The sequence below is a fragment of the Lithobates pipiens genome, unplaced genomic scaffold (assembly GCF_037356315.1).
Source record: "Lithobates pipiens isolate NorthernLeopardFrog02 unplaced genomic scaffold, aLitPip1_a1.2 Scaffold_16, whole genome shotgun sequence".
In the NCBI taxonomy this organism is placed as follows: Eukaryota; Metazoa; Chordata; class Amphibia; order Anura; family Ranidae; genus Lithobates; species Lithobates pipiens.
In genome coordinates, this window is record NW_027507748.1 from 277,064,081 (window position 1) to 277,077,559 (window position 13,479).

A 13,479-nucleotide genomic window follows, 5' to 3' on the forward strand; every position below is an offset into this window, starting at 1 on the left:
CAGTCGAATGGTTCCAGTCGAGTCAGTTAACCGGGACATGGTAGAAATTGTAAACATTCATGATAGACAGACTCACCCACCGATGATGACACGTGGACCCTTTCGATGACCCAGAGCACCGCAGGCTGACCCTCAAAGAAAAAAGAGAAAAAAATAGTGAAGACTAGAAAGAGAGTAAAGAGAGAAAGAAAATGTCGACACGTAGGCTTAACAACACCCAGTATCAACTTGGATAACATAGGAAAAAACATTAAGCAACATGAACTAAACATAGTGTAACAACTTAGTCCAGAACCTAGGTCTGGAAATGTGGGAGTCTCCACCAAAGAAAACCAATGGAGAGAGTCCTACCAACAGGGAGAGCGCATAGCCACCTCCCGGCACAATATGAAATAGCAAGTATTATGCCCTTAAATAAACGCCTGAAAACCCCAAATACAACAAAAAATGACAGTCAGCAATCTGATTGAAAAAAAAAAATCAACAGTCGGTAACCAATATCCTATATTAGGACCACAGAGAAGCTACCGCTTGAGAGAAAAAAAAAAACCCCCAAACCACAGGAAAAAATATGGGATAAAACATAAGTCTATAAACTCTTTCTATTTTCCCCTTCCCTCCCGAGTCTGGTTGTCTAGTGTATTCAAAACAATAAAAAAAAAAAAATAGAGTTTCTCAGGTAACTCGACGTGATGTTGCGGATTTCTTCAAAGTCGGGGAAGACCAGAGAGGCGAAAGCGGATGGGGGAAGATCGTTAGCTTTGGGCGGGTTAGAAGATAATGGGGTCTGAGTGATAAACCCCAGCTTCAGCAAAAAATTTTCACCATCTGCGAACGTAGAGAAAGCATACGATCGATTGTCATAAGTAAACTGTAGTCGGAAGGGGTAGTTCCAGCGATAGCGAATATTGCGTTGAATCAAAGGGGAAAGCAGTGGCTTAAACGCCCTCCTCTTCTGAATGGTAGCTTGTGAAATGTCCGCAAAGATTTGGATGCGATGGCCTTTAACCTCCAAATCAGGGCGGTCCCTGGCATATCGCATGATTGCTTCTTTAACACCAAAGAAATGGGGTTTTACAATCACGTCTCGGGGCGGTCCATCAGGTTTCAGAGGGACCAAAGCTCTATGAATGCGATCAATTTCCATATGGATGTCATCAATCTCTGGGACCGCCAAATGCATTAAAGAAGAAGTGAAGGAAGCTACATCTTTAACTGATTCCGGTAAACCACGAATACGGAAATTGTAACGTCTGGCACAATTCTCCAGGTCATCAATTCTATTGTAGGCTTCCTCCAAACGATCGTGGAGTTCAGTAATCATGTCAGAATTCTGTGAGACTCTGTGGACGGTGTCATCAACTTTGGATTCTATGCTATCCAATCGACATCCCAAGTTCTGGAAATCTTGCCTTAGATCAGAAGCCAATTTGGACGTAGCTTTCTCTAGCTCCTTTCTCAGCATGTCTGCAAAAGCGAGCAAGGAGGATAGTGTCTGGGGAATATGGCAGTGGCGCAGGCAAAGGATCAGGGGATCCCTCAGGGCTATCGGGATCCATATCATGGCCACTGGTCTGGCTGAGGAATATGTCAGACAGATCTTTTTCCAGGGCAGATGAGGCATGAGACGCAGGGCCTGGAGATGGTATAGAGTCCTGAGACAGGGATCTGACAGGGCTGGATGCAGGACAGGGACGGTCCATCGGCTCACCTGAGGGTGGAGAAGCTGTGAGGGAGCCCATATCAAAAGATTTGCAGCCGGCTGAGCGTCCTCTGTCCCTCCGTGGCTGTGGCTGCTGTTCCTGCCTGGGCCCTGTGTACTTGCCGGTCGTCATCTTAGATTTGCGGCCTGATCCACGAGGCGGGTGTGAACTTCCGCCGTATGCCTTCCCCGACGATCTAGTAGGCATGGGGGAGCGATCCGCTTCGTCAGTGCCCGCCGTCCCGTATTTGTATGGGGACGAGCGGGGCCGGTGGGCAGCGTAAGCTTGCTTAATGTGCCGGGAGTGTGCGGAGCAGTCTAAGCTTGCATCCGCTCCGGCCGCCCGCGCATGCGCTCTCTAGGTAAAGCTTTAGGTGGACACTGTGCAAAGGACACAGTACACTAAGTGAAAATACTGCAGCTCCCTGCCTGTCAGTATATTAGGAAGAGAATAACAGGAACGGATCTAGCTAAACTGAATACAGTGTATAAATATATATGCAACACACCAGGGATGCATGTATTGCCTCGACACACTGTAACTAAAGCAAACTGACTCCCCTGCCTACTCTAACTCAAATTAAATGACACTCTCTCTCTCTCTCTGTCTGTCTTTAACCACCTCCGCAACACACAAGGCGCCCTTATATAGTGTGGGGCATGTACTATACCCTCGAGACATAATTGGCCAAAGTCATCCAGAAACAATGTTAGTCCGTGTTTGTACCATAGGTGTAGTGTGGTGGTTGTCAGTGGGGAAGAGGTGGAGCGAAGGTGTAGCTTCTGCCCATATCCCCATAATAGTGCTCGTAGGTCAGGTGTGGAGAGATCCTGTTCCACCATAGTGGATGCTTTGGCGAAGTGTCGGGGGAAACACTCCAGCATTCTAGATAGCAGCGCGGCCCTCTGGTACAGTTCGAAGTCTGGGAGGCCCACTCCGCCCTGACTTTTGGGGTATGTTAGTAGTGTATGGCAGATACGAGACATTCCCTGGTGCCAGATGAAGCGTATGGTCATGGATCGCAGAGATTTAAAGAAGCGAATTTGGGAAGGGTATCCATTTTAATGGCATTAATACACCCAAACCAGGGTAGTGTTAGGTTCCAAGTGTCCAGTTCCTTCCTAATCTGAGTGAGTAAGGGGAAATAGTGAAGGGTATAGAGATTGAGAGATTGGACGGGATCATTATCCCCAGGTAAGAGATGCCCCTAGAGTCCCATTGGAAGGAGAAGTTGGTCTTCACTTGGGCAAGTGTAGTAGGTGGTAAGGAGATATTAAGGGCTTCAGTCTTGGATATATTTAGCTTGAAATTGCTAAATTCCCCAAATCTATGAAATTTGTGCATCAGGGAGGGGAGGGACGTGTGCGGATGTTGAATATACACTAGGAGGTCGTCCACATAGAGTTAAAGCTTGTGGTCTGCGGATGGTGTTTGTTTTCCTGCTATACTCTTGTTCTGTCTGATGGCTCATGCTAGATGTTCTATCACTAGAATGAAAAGTAGAGGGGAGAGGGGGCTTCCTGGACAGGTACCATTAGAAACATGAAACGAAGTAGATGAGGAGCCATTGACTACAACGGAACTGAGGGGGCGGGAGTATAATGCCATTACCCTGGATATGAAAGCAGGGCCTAGTCCTATCTGTTCTAGGGAAAGGTGTAGGAACTGCCAATTGACCCAGTCGAACGCCTTTTCTGCGTCAAAGGACAAAAGTGCATTCTTTCAGGTTATGTCGCGGAATGCAGGAGCTAAGGTGGATGGTTTTAGCGGTGTTGGCCCTGGGCTCCCAACCAGGGACAGACCCCACCTGATCTTTGTGAATAATTGCGGGTAGTAGAGGGGAGAAGCGGTTCGCCAGAACTTTCACGAAAAGCTTAACATCCAAGTTAAGCAGGGAAATTGGTCAGTAACTACTGCATTGAGAGGGGTCTTTGCCTGGTTTGGGGATGACTGAAATGTTGGCAGATAGGAGGTCTTTGGAGGGGAAATGGGAGTTGTCTATGTGGTTGAACGCTGCCACTAAAAGTGGTGTAAGGGACTGGGTGAATTATTTGTAGAACCTAGGGGAGAACCCATCTGGGCCTGGGCATTTACCAAATTTCAATCCCTTGATGGCAGACAGGAACTCAGATCCTGTTAAGGGGTTATCTAGGTCTGTGGACTCATTGGGGTCTAAAGTCATAAAGCCATTTCCGTGATGTAATCTCGCATGTTGGATAGATGTGGGTCTCCCTCAGATGTCTGTCTAGTCCGTATGGGTAGGTTGTATAGTTGGGAGTAATAATGTTGGAGGGCACTTGCTATGCCCTGGGGATTACTAATCTTCTTTTGATCGGGAGTACAGATGTATGGGATGGGCTGACGTGGGGGGGGTAAGGGTGGAGAACCCTTGCAAAGATGTTGCCCACATTTGTTAGCTGAAATATAGTGCCAGTTACGTCCCTTATCCCTGGCAATGAAGGAGTGGGCATCTAGGATGCGGAGTAGCTCCCATATACTGGGGGATCTGGGTTTTGTTTATGAGTCTGTTCCAATGTATGTATAGTGGTCAATAATTTTGTGACTTCAGTCCTGGCTTTTTTTTTTTTTAGGCGAGATCCATGTTGAATGGACATCCACTGATTTAAGCATTTTAAAGCTTCACATTTAGTGAGGGTGAAGTCGCAAATTTTCTGCCCAATGGCTGCGACACATGGGGTGCCTTTCAGTAGGTTGTCGTTTAGGCGCCAAAAAAATGACGTATGAAATTTGGGGGGTGGGTTAGGCTTAAATGAGTGAGGGCATCGTCAGACCATAGTATGTTGCCGAGGGATGACTTGATTGGGATGTCTAATAGGGATTGGGAGACCAAGTAATAATCAATACGGGCAGGAATTATGGGCAGCGGAGTAACAGCTACAGTCTCTCTCAAGTGGATGTTGCACCCGCCAAACATCAACAAGTTAAGCGGAGTGCAAGAGTGATTTTATGTGTGTAAGGGTGGCATGTGGGATGGATGACTTACCAGAGGTGTCCATGGCCAGAGAGAGGGTCACGTTGAGATCTCCACCTAGAATGAAACAGGGGCCACCAAAGGAGTAATTTGTCTAGGACCATGGATAAGTCATCCCCCTGGTCTTGGTTCCATCCATATATGTTAGCCACTGTAAATATAGAGGAGTTAGATTTCAATTTGAGAAAGAGAAAACGGCCGAGGGGTCAGTAAGAGTCTAGGATTTACGGGTGAAATGATTTGTGGAAAGCTATTGATACTCCTTAGGACTTTGCTTGGGGGTTTGTGTTTTGAAACCATTGTTGGTAGCAGGGATTTTTAAAGGTCGGGACTGCTGAGCTCTTAAAATGTGTTTCCTGTAAAAGCAGGATTTGGGTTTTAGCTTTGTGGAAATGGTACAGGATTTGGCTTCTCTTTTCTGGTGTATTAAAGCCCCTGCAGTTATAGGAGGATAAAGCTATATGATCAAGGGGTTGCATGGTGGTAGTGGAAGGAGTGGACATTAAATATTCTTATAACAGCTTACATTCATCTGTATCTAGGGGACTGCTCAACCAGGGGGGAAGAAAGGAAGTGGGGAAGCAAACAGAGTAAGAAGTAAGGTATAGAAGATACAGGAAGTGGTGGGAGGAGTCCTCCTCCAGACTGTGGAGTCAGAAATCAGTAGAGTGGTGGGAGACAGTGCCTCAGCAAATAACAGAGGCTGGATGGCAACGCTGAACCAACAGTAAAAAACTATTTTGTAGCACTAAAATGTAGAGCAAACTAAACATGGTACAGTGCATGTATATGCACTATCGGTCCTAAGTGGGGGTAAACGTGGTAAGCACACGGAGTGCCTCCCAGTCCCAGGGCCCATGAGGCTGAACAATAAAAACAAAACTGGAGTCAACGGTCTCACATGTGGCTAAATTGGTGCCGTTATCAATACCTTTCTGAAAACATGTGTTCTTCCACACCGTCATTTGACGTGTCAAGGCGGAGGCAAAGGAGCTCCATTGGCAAGTAGTGTGTTTTTCGGTACTGTGGAGGGTGGGAGGTGGAGGAGCCGTCTGTCCTGCTAGGGTGATCCAGGCTGAGCCCTGTGTGGAGGAAAAACTATACATGTGAAAATATATATCTAGGTGTAAGGGAATACACCCCCACCCCTCACTCACTCTACCTCCCAGCCCAAAAAAAAGGGTCAGTACAGAACAAGGAAAAAGGGAGGTCTGGACTGGATCTGTGCAACAATAAACGTCAAAGTCAGTGTGTGGCCTGTGTGGGCAGCCCCGAACAGGGTGTTCAGTAAAACAGGGCTGAAAAACAAGTGCCCTGTGGTGATGCTAGAAACAAACTGAGATGCAGGGGAAGAGTATTCAAGACTTGAGGCCTCTTGAGGAGTCAGTCATCAAGCGACTTCTAGGAGGTAGATCTGGGGCGCTTCTGCTTTCCATTGAGAGATGTATGGGATGCCAGGTGTGTTAGTTGGGAGAGGCCAGTCTGGTATTGAAACCTGTGGTAATTCCATGCTGCTCAGAAATCGTGGTAGGTCTCCCAGAGTGTGGAAGAGGGCCATCTTGCCCTCATGATGTACCCTGAGCTGGAATGGAAACCGCCATTGATACTTAATGTGTCTCTCCTGCAGAAGTGATGTAAGTGGTTTAAGAGACCGTCTCATGGCCAAGGTTTGGAGGGAGAGGTCTGGGAGCAGCATCACATGGGTGTCATTCAGCCTGGAGTCCTGCATGCTCTTCAATTTGATAGAAATGGACCCTGCATATGGTGTCACGGACAAAGGAGGAGTCAGGATTCCTCTGGCCCGAGGTCCTATGTCCAGCTCAATATGGGTGTCCTTAGGTTGCTTTAGTAATTGATTAAAGATGACAGTGACTGCACTAGCAAGGTCTTTGTGTTCTATGGTTTTAGGGATGCCCCGGATCCTAATATTGTTCCATCTCTTACGGTTCTCAATGTCGTCTTGGTGGTACATGAGTTGCTGCAGCATGACAGTGTGAGCTCAGGGTTTCCTCATGGGACTGCAGGGTATTGCATATACCCTCAGTGGTGCCTTCTATGTCCTCCATGCAGACGTCTATATCTCTCTTGAGCTCTGCTATCTCTTGTCTATATGTCTGCTCCATACGGGAGATATAATGTTCAAAGTAATTTTTTGTGGGTAGGGAACGCATGTATGTATGTATACAGGGATCGCATCTGCGTTTCCATGTCCCATCCGTCCCCAAAGTATAAGGAGGCTTGTGAGGGCTATGTAGGGATGGTTCTAGGTCAGCAAGGGAGGCTGAGTGGTCCCTGGATCGTACTTTTAAAACGTCTGCAGGCTCAGATCTGGCTGGGGACAGAGGCGCTGGCACCATCTTGGATGTTTGCTGGGACATGCAGGCCGCAGAAGCCCGGGTCAGGAATCTTCCCAAATCTCCCTTGGTTTGGTTACTGGTGGGCTTGGGATGTTCTTTGTGCTTTCCCTTGCCCATTGGAGCGGTTTGGGAGAGATGTGTACCACGGTGCTGTTGATTGTGCCTCATCCTACGGCTCCATGTGCTAGGTCACGCCCCCCCCCTATCATCATATTGAGTAAATCCTAAACCGGCCTCCGCACAATGGAAACTATGTGCCATTCCTGAGGGGTTTAGGAAAGAGAAGATGAAAAGAAAGGAAGAGGGAAAAGATCGGGTCATACCTGGAATCTTGTAAGGAGCCTTCGTCACACCCACACCGAGCACACCGCTTCTAGTTAGTATAGGTGGTCCATCTGAAGTTCAATAGTTGCTCTATGACAAGGAGTTGTCTCCCTGTCTTATAGGTTTTCAAAGGCCTACGGGTCTTAAGGGATGGTTCTGACAGTGTGTTGGAGACAGAGGAACGTCTACCCCAGTATATCTTTTATTTGATCCTTAATATCCTCCCAAAGGGGTTTGATTAGGGGACAATCCCACCATATGTGGATAAGTGTGCCTCTGTGTCCACCTCCTCTCCAGCAAAGCTCAGACCCGGAGGGGTATATACGTGCCAAGTCCGCTGGTACCCGGTACTAGTGGGACAGTATCATAGTTTGTTTCCTGGGTTTTGGAGTCAATAGGATGAGTGAGTGAGCTGGTATAGGTGAGTTAGTTGTGTTTTCGTAAGTTTGTGACTCAAGTCCCTTTCCCATCTCTGAATATAGGCGTGTTTAGGTTTATGTATGACAGAGCCCAGTAGTCGGTAAAATTCCAACACCATGTGAGGTATTGGATTGTCATCTACAAAGAGTTGATTGAATGAGGTAATGGAGGAGGGGTCCCTAAAGGAGTGGCCGTGTGTCTCAAAAAAAAAAAAAAAAAAAAAGGGGGAGCTATACCTTCAGAAGTTCATGTATGAGCCCTGATATCTAGCTTGGAGGGTGTCAAAACTTAGAATCTTACCGTCCTTCATGAGTTTGCCATAGGTAGAGGTATCGGTATCATTTGGAGGAAGAAGAGTATACGTGACAAAATATTTGTTTTTATGAGGTTTACCCGTCCCAACAAGGTGAAGGCAGTCTGCGTCCATTGTGAGAGGCCTATTAATCATAGTAAGCAGCTGGGGATAGTTGGCGGTGTATAAGGTATCGAAGCGGTCTGTGAGTTGTATGCCTAGATATCTTAGAGATGATTTAGCCCATGTAAAAGGGAAGGCAGTCTGGAGGCTATTTGCTAATTAAGAGGTCAGTTGGATGGGTAGGATTTCGGATTTTGTGTAGTTTATCTTAAAGTTGGAGAGTGAACCAAAATGTTTGAGTTCCTTCATCAAGTTGGGCAAAGATCAGGGGATCTGAGAGGTGGAATAAAATATTGTTGGTGCAGGCCGATAGCTTATGTTCTGTGGTGCCAACCTGTAGATCCTTAATGTCCCCGTTTGCATGTACTGTGTAAAGCAGTGGTTCTAACACTAGAGCAAATAGAAGGGTGAGAGGGGGCACCCCTGTCTTGTACCATTCTGAATCAGAAAGCTTTGTGAGAAGATTCCATTTACTTTGACCTGCGCCCAAGGTGTCGAATAGAGGGCCATGACCGATGTCAGCATTCATGGCCCTACCCCAAGGGACTCTAAAACCGCTTTCAAGTAGGACCAGTCGACATGATCAAGCGATTTTTCCGGGTCTGTGACTGGTATTATATAGGGTGAGTTTAATTGCCCTAAGGGAGTTATCACAGGCTTCCTTTCCTGCAATGAAGCTTGTTTGGTCTGGGTGGACGATTCCAGGCGTAAGGTGTTTAAGCCTGTTTAAGCCTGATTTTTGCCAGTATTTTTATGTCCACATTTAGGAGGGAAATGGGGCGGTAGCTCTAGGGGACAGTGGGGTCCTTGCCCTCCTTTGGGATCACTGTAATGTGAGCCAGGAGTGCCTCTGGGGGGCACATAGGTGTCACTAGGAGGGAAAGGAAGGTCTTGTAATAGGCCTTGGTGAACCCATCAGGGCCAGGGCTTTTCCCATTGGGTAAGGCTCCACCATTTCGCCAAGCTCGGTTAGTGTGATCGATAGCTCCATCGGGACTCTGGCCAAGGCCAAGTAGTCCTGAACTGCCTTCTGTCTAGTTGCTTGTGCATCTGAGGGTAGTCCAGAGTCTAAGTTATATAGTTTGGCGTAGTATTCTTGGAATCCTGAGGCAATTTTAGAACCTTGCACCATTATTTCTCCAGAGGAGGAATGGAGATTTTGTATGTATGCCTGACCATGGTTTTTCCCGGAGTGCCCTTGCAAGCATATGACCGCATTTGTTTTCATGCTCATAAAATTTATGAGACATGTATCTGAACTGTTTACGGGTTTAACGGTCTAGCAAGCTTAGGAACAGCTCCCTCAGTTTGGTTAGTTTCTGCAATGCCTCAGGGTCCCCATTAGTTTTATGTTGAAGTTCTACTTGTTGGAGGGCTGAGAGTACTCTCTGAAAATCAGCCCAGCATGTCTTTTTGAGTCTTGCTCCCATAGAGATTAACGCTCCCCTGACCACTACCTTGTGGGATTCCCACACAATGCCCTCTCTGAGGTCATCTGTGGTATTTTCCTGGAAATAGTGGGTTAAAGTGTCAGTTATCTCTGTCACTACTGTGGTATCGTCTATCAAGTTTTTGTTCAGTTGCCATGTCCAGGCCCTATGGGTGCCTGTTGGTAGGGTGAGGGTAGTCGTGATTGGGGCATATTGCCAATGGATGCGGAGTGCAGAAGCTGAAGGGTAGGGCGGTCCATGTATATGTGATCAATGCGGGTATAGACATCATGTACTTTGGAGTAGTAGCTAAAGTCCGAGTTTGAGGGGTGTAGTAATCTCCAACTGTCCATCAAAAGGTAGTACTGGAGGGTCTTGTGAAAGTGCTTGAGGAACGCGTACAAATGTGAAGGCCTAGTGTGGGATGCGTCGAGCAGGGGGTCTGGGCTGATGTTACAGTCTCCCCCAAAAATCGGGGAGCCTTCTTTAAAATCAGCTAATTGCTGCAGGGCAGAGTCAACGAAGGTGAGTTGATTAGTATTAGGGGCATAAACAGTGGTGAACGTATACATCCGTTCAGCAATGTTGCCCTTCAAGAAGGCATATCTAACCAGGGGGTCTATTTTGTGTCAGGAAGGTTGGAAGGGACAAGATTTGTGGATTGCAAGAGCTGTCCCTCTAGATTTAGGTATTGGGGAAGTGCTAAGCAACCACTGGTTAAAGAGGTGGGTGGACAGCTTGGGGGTCGACTGAGGGGTAAAGTGGGTCTCCTGCAGGAAAATCACCTGTGCACCTAGTCTTTTTTTAGTTCCCACCATAATTTGCTTCGTTTGTTTGGGGAGCAAAGGACTCGGACATTATATGAGCTTACCTTTAAAGCAGCCATGGTAGGTCAGGGGGTGGTGGAGGTGGCAAAGACTTCGGTGTGTTCGGTGCGGGCGAAAATGCAGTAGGTCATTCCTAGGAGAGGAGGGAGGGGAGGGAGAAAAGAAGAAAGGGGGGAGTAAAAACAAACATGTAAGTTGAAAATCTTATGCATAACAGAACAAGATGGCCATGGCCACCATAACATTTCAAACAACTATAAGTCCTGCTCGAGGCCCCGTCCCCTAAGGGAGGAGGCCCAGAGCCCCAACCTTGGGTCCCAAAAGGAAGGAGTACCCAGGAAAAGGTGGCCTACATTAGGAATGTGTGCCAACATGGGGGGGGGGGGTATCCGTCTCCTTCCACCGCATCTAATGGTGTGCAACAGGGGAGGGGGGGGGGGGGGGGTTTGTACCAGTAGAACAGCCTGTGGGTTGTGGAATCAAGTAGGCAAAATAAAAACAGTCAAGGTACAGCTGGTGCATTCGGGATCTAGGACCATTTTACCCGTCTGGGAAATGAGAAGGAAGTCTATGCCATTTGGCTCAGCTAGTGCAATTATGTAGGACCCAGCTTGAGTATCCCAAAAGGGTCTAAGGTCTATCAGCAGGGGACGTTTCTCTTGGGAGAGAGGGACTAAGAATCGGAGTGCAAACAAGCGTATTCTGTCAGTATCACGAGGTGGCTGGGCCTAGGGAGGAATCAGAAGGGCGGCATCTTCGGTCTCTTCTGTGACTTCTGTGTTTGGCAGGCAGCCATGGTTGGGGTTAAGTGGCCGGGTAGGTGGAAAGTTCCCCCCAATCTGGAAAGTCCACAGGATCTAGGACAAGAGAGGTTAAGAACTTTCGCAGGTCATCCTTGGTGCACAGGTCATTAGCAGAAAAAAAAGGGAAGCCCCATCTGTATGGCATGCCTGCTTCTTGGATGGCCGACAGAAGGCGGCAAAGTGCTCTGTGCTGCATGAGGGTTCACCTGGATATGTCCTGATAGAAGGTTAAGTGAGTCAAAGTCAAAGTAGGGCTTACCACACATTTTTTGCACAATGCGGTGCTTAAGCATGTATTTATGTAGTTTACATATGATGTCCCTCCGATTGTCTACATCTTGGAAAGGGGGCCTGAGAGCTCTAACTGGCAGTGCAAGGTCTCAATCTGGTGGTCCTGTGTGGTGCATTTATCCTGCAGCACAGAGATAACAGGGAGGGCGTCCTCAAACCTTTGTTCCAAGGACTCTATCTTGCCCCCCAGGTGTAAGGTATCAGTTTTGAGATGTCCTCGTTGAGGGCCTTTTATAGCCTGTCAGCAAAGCGTTCTAGGTCCTCGCTAGTGGAGAGTGATCAAATATGGTGTCTAATGTCCATATCTCCCAGGAGGACAAGGGCTTCCACCATTTTCTTTTTCATACATCATGGGACACAAAGTTAAGCTAATTATAATTACCTTCTGGGACTTTCTAGAGCAATAGACTTGCGGGGAGGGAGACACGCTGCCAAACAGCCGCCAGACTTTATACGGCAGCCCCCAGTACACTGCAGCCAAAAGCCGAATCCTTGGCAGCTCAAACATCCACTTGATAACATTTTGTGAACGTATGCACCAAGGACCAGGTGACAGCCTTAAAAATCTGAGTCACAGATACCTGATGAAAAAAAGCCTAGGAGATTCCTACACCCCTGGTAGAATGAGCTCTCACCCTAAAGGGAGGAGCTTTATGTCTCAGACCGTAGGCCTGAATGACCAATTGACAGAACCAATTGGCAAGGAAAGCCTTGGAAGCTGCCTGGTCCTTTTGGTAAAACAAAAAAGAAGTCCGATCCTCGGATCTCCGCAGATCTAGACAAGTGTAAAGGCTGACCGCAGGGTAAGCCTGTATTTGTAGGAGGAGTCAGGCTGCATAAAGCCTGCCCTCCTCTGCCTCCTTCTCGTTGGATGTCGGGGCTTCCCCTCTCCCCTCACAGGTGTTTCGGCCTGGCTGAGTACATTAGTACAAATGTTATTGGTCGGTTTCTCAGCTGTGACCAGTGCTAAAAAGGGGGAGTTCTGGAAGTATGAAAAAAAATAAAAAATAAATAAATAAATAAAATGTAAATACATTTTAATGCATGGTATGGTTCTTCTGGGAGGGGGGGTGCAGGGGGTTGCTTGGGGTAAAATCCTGGACATGGATTTGAAGCCACCTTAACTGAGGAAATCAATTTTTATCAAGCTCATATCGTTTATGCTAATATTATCCACATGGATTAAAGGGAACCTGTCACCACAGAACATTACTAACATGTTTTGTTGTCCTGGAAAAAAAAAAAAAGCCTTTATTTTAAATTTCTTTTAATTACTTGTTATATGCATGTTTGTAATTATTTTTAGAGGTACAGCATGGCAAATTTAATATACACAAATTGACACTATTGCATAGTGCTGCCACATTTGGATAAATTCGTTCAATTCAAAATGGTATTCTGACTTCTATTCCCGCCTGAGCTCCACGTGGCGTGCCCCTCCCCCGCCTGAGCTCCACATGGCGTGCCCCTCCCCTGCCTGAGCTCCACGTGGCGTGCCCCTCCCCCGCCTGAGCTCCACGTGGCGTGCCCCTCCCCCGCCTGAGCTCCACGTGGCGTGCCCCTCCCGCCTGAGCTACAGGTGGCGTGCCCAACCCCCGCCTGAGCTCCACGTGGCATGCCCAACCCCCGCCTGAGCTCCACGTGGCATGCCCAACCCCCGCCTGAGCTCCACGTGGCGTGCCCAACCCCCGCCTGAGCTCCACGTGGCGTGCCTCCCCCCCCGCCTGAGCTCCACGTGGCGTGCCTCCCCCCGCTTGAGCTCCACGTGGCGTGCCTCCCCCCCGCCTGAGCTCCACGTGGCGTGCCTCCCCCCCGCCTGAGCTCCACGTGGCGTGCCTCCCCCCGCCTGAGCTCCACGTGGCGTGCCTCCCCCCCGCCTGAGCTCCACGTGGCGTGCCTCCCCCCGCCTGAGCTCCA